Source organism: Schistocerca piceifrons, unplaced genomic scaffold, assembly GCF_021461385.2.
Source record: "Schistocerca piceifrons isolate TAMUIC-IGC-003096 unplaced genomic scaffold, iqSchPice1.1 HiC_scaffold_1544, whole genome shotgun sequence".
NCBI classification, from domain to species: Eukaryota; Metazoa; Arthropoda; class Insecta; order Orthoptera; family Acrididae; genus Schistocerca; species Schistocerca piceifrons.
This window is the reverse complement of record NW_025727396.1, coordinates 10,809,916-10,812,930: the sequence shown is the minus strand read 5'-3', so window position 1 is coordinate 10,812,930 and position 3,015 is coordinate 10,809,916.

Below are 3,015 nucleotides of genomic sequence, written 5' to 3'. Positions count from 1 at the left end.
AGGCGTCACTTCAGGTTCACCGTATCCCTTTGACTTTCTTATTGACGATGAAACACAGAAGTTGCTTCGGAATTAAATAGAAAATGCACAATGCCGACTTAAGTACAAGAACACTGACTCTTGCCACTGTCTATGATTTGAACCATTCCTGTGACACTAGTTATAGATTCCGATGCTTCACTTCAGGTTTACTGTATCCCTTGGACCTTCTTATTGACGATGAAGCACAGAAATTGCATTGGAATTAAATACAAAAGGCACAATGCCGACTTAAGTACAAGAAGATTGACTCTTCTTACTGACTATGTTTTGAACCATTCCTGTGACGCTAGTTATAGACTCTGATGCTTCACTTCCGGTTTACTGTATCGCTCGGACCTTCTTATTGAAGATGAAACACAAAGATTGCATCGGAATTAAATACAAAAGGCACAATGCCGACTTAAGTACAAGAACACTGACTCTTGCCACTGTCTATGATTTGAACCTTTCCTGTGACACTAGTTATAGACTCTGATGCTTCACTTCACGTTTACTGTATCCCTAAGACCTTCTTATTGAAGATGAAACACAGAAATTACATCGGAATTAAATACAAAAGGCACAATGCCGACTTAAGTACAAGAATACTGACTCTTCTTATTGTCTATGTTTGAACCATCCCTGTGACACTACTTATAGATTCTGATGCTTCACTCCAGATTTACTGTATCCCTTGGACCTTCTTATTGACGATGAAACACAGAAATTGCATCGGAATTAAATACAAAAGGCACAATGCCGACTTAAGTACAAGAACACCGACTATTGCCACTGATTTGAACCACTAATGTGACTCTAGTTATAGATTCCGATGCTTCACTTCAGGTTTACTGTATCCCTTGGACCTTCTTATTGACGGTGAAACACATAAATTGCATCGGAATTAAATACAAACGGCACAATGCCGTCTTAAGTACAAGAAGACTTACTCTTCTTACTGACTATGATTTGAACCATTCCCGTGACACTAGTTATAGATTCTGATGCTTCAGTTCAGGTTTACTGTATCCCTTAGACCTTCTTATTGACGATGAAACACAGAAATTGCATCGGAAGTAAATACAAAAGGCACAATGGCGACTTAAGTACAAGAAGACTGACTCGTCTTACTGTCTATTTTTCGAACCATTCCTTTGACACTAGTTATAGATTCCGAAGCTTCACTCTAGGTTTACTGTATCCCTTGGACCTTGTTATTGACGATGAAACACAGAAATTGCATCGGATTTAAATAAAAAAGGACAATGTCGACTTAAGTACAAGAAGACTGACTCATCTTACTGTCTATGATTTGAACCATTCCTGTGACACTTCTTACAGATTCCGATGCTTCACTTCAGGTTTACTGTATCCCTCTGACCTTCGTATTGACGATAAAACACAGAAATTTCATGGGAATTAAATAAAAAAGGCACAATGCCGACTTAAGTACAAGAAGACTGACTCTTCCTACTGTCTATGTTTTGAACCACTCCTGTGACACTAGTTACAGATTCCGATGCATCACTCCAGGTTTACTGTATCCCTTGGACCTTCTTATTGACGGTGAAAAACAGAAATTGCATCGGAATTAAATACAAAAGGCACAATGCCGACTTAAGTACAAGAAGACTGACTCTTCCTACTGTCTATGTTTTGAACCATTCCTGTGACACTAGTTATAGATTCCGAGGCTACACTTCAGGTTCACTGTATCCCTTGGACCTTCTTATTGACGATGAAACACAGAAATTGCTTCGGAAATAAATAGAAAATGCACAATGCCGTCTTAAGTACAAGAAGACTGACTCTTTCTACTGTTTATGTTTTGAACCATTCCTGTGACACAAGTTATGAATTCCGATGCTTCAGTTCAGGTTTACTGTATCCCTCTGCCCTTCTTATTGACGATGAAACACAGAAATTGCATCGGAATTAAATACAAAAGGCACAATGCCTACTTAAGTACAAGAAGAGTGTCTCGTCTTACTGTCTATGTTTTGAACCATCCCTGTGACACTAGTTATAGATTCCGATGCTTCACTAAGGGGTATACTGTATCCCTTGGACCTTCTTATTGACGATGAAACACAGAAATTGCATCGGAATTAAATACAAAATTCACAATGCCGACTTATGTACAAGAAGACAGACTCATCGTTCTGACTATGTTTTGAACCATTCCTGTGACACTAGTTATGGATTCCGATGCTTCACTTGAGATTTACTGTATCCCTCTGACCTTCTAATTGACGATGAAACACAGAAATTGCATCGGAATTAAATACAAAAGGCACAATGCCGAATTAAGTACAAGAAGGCTGACTCTTCTTACTGTCTATGTTTTGAACTATTCATATGACACTAGTTATAGATTCCGATGCTTCATTTCAGGTTTACTGTATCCCTTGGACCTTGCAATTGACGATGAGACACAGAAATCGCATCGGAATTAAATAGAAAAAGCCCAATGCTGACTTAAGTACAAGAACACTGACTCTTCCTACTCTCTATGTTTTGAACCATTCCTGTGACACTAGTTTTTTATTCCGATGCTTCACATGAGGTTTACTGTATCCCTCGGACCTTCTTATGGACGATGAAACACAGACATTGTATCGGCATGAAATACAAAAGGCACAATGCCGACTTAAGTACAAGAAGACTTACTCTTCCATCTCTCTATGTTTTGAACCATTCCTGTGACACTAGTTATAGATTCCGATGCTTCACTTCAGTTTTGCTGTATCCATCTGACCTTCTTATTGACGATGAAACACAGAAATTGCATCGCAATTAAATAGAAAAGGCACAATACCGACATAAGTTCAAGAAGACTGACTCTTCCTACTGTTTATGTTTTGAACCATTCCTGTGACACTAGTTATAGATTCCGATGCTTCACTTCAGGTTTACTGTATCCCTTGGACCTTCTTATTGACGATGAAACACAGAAATTGCATCAGAATTAAATCCAAAAGCACAATGCCGACT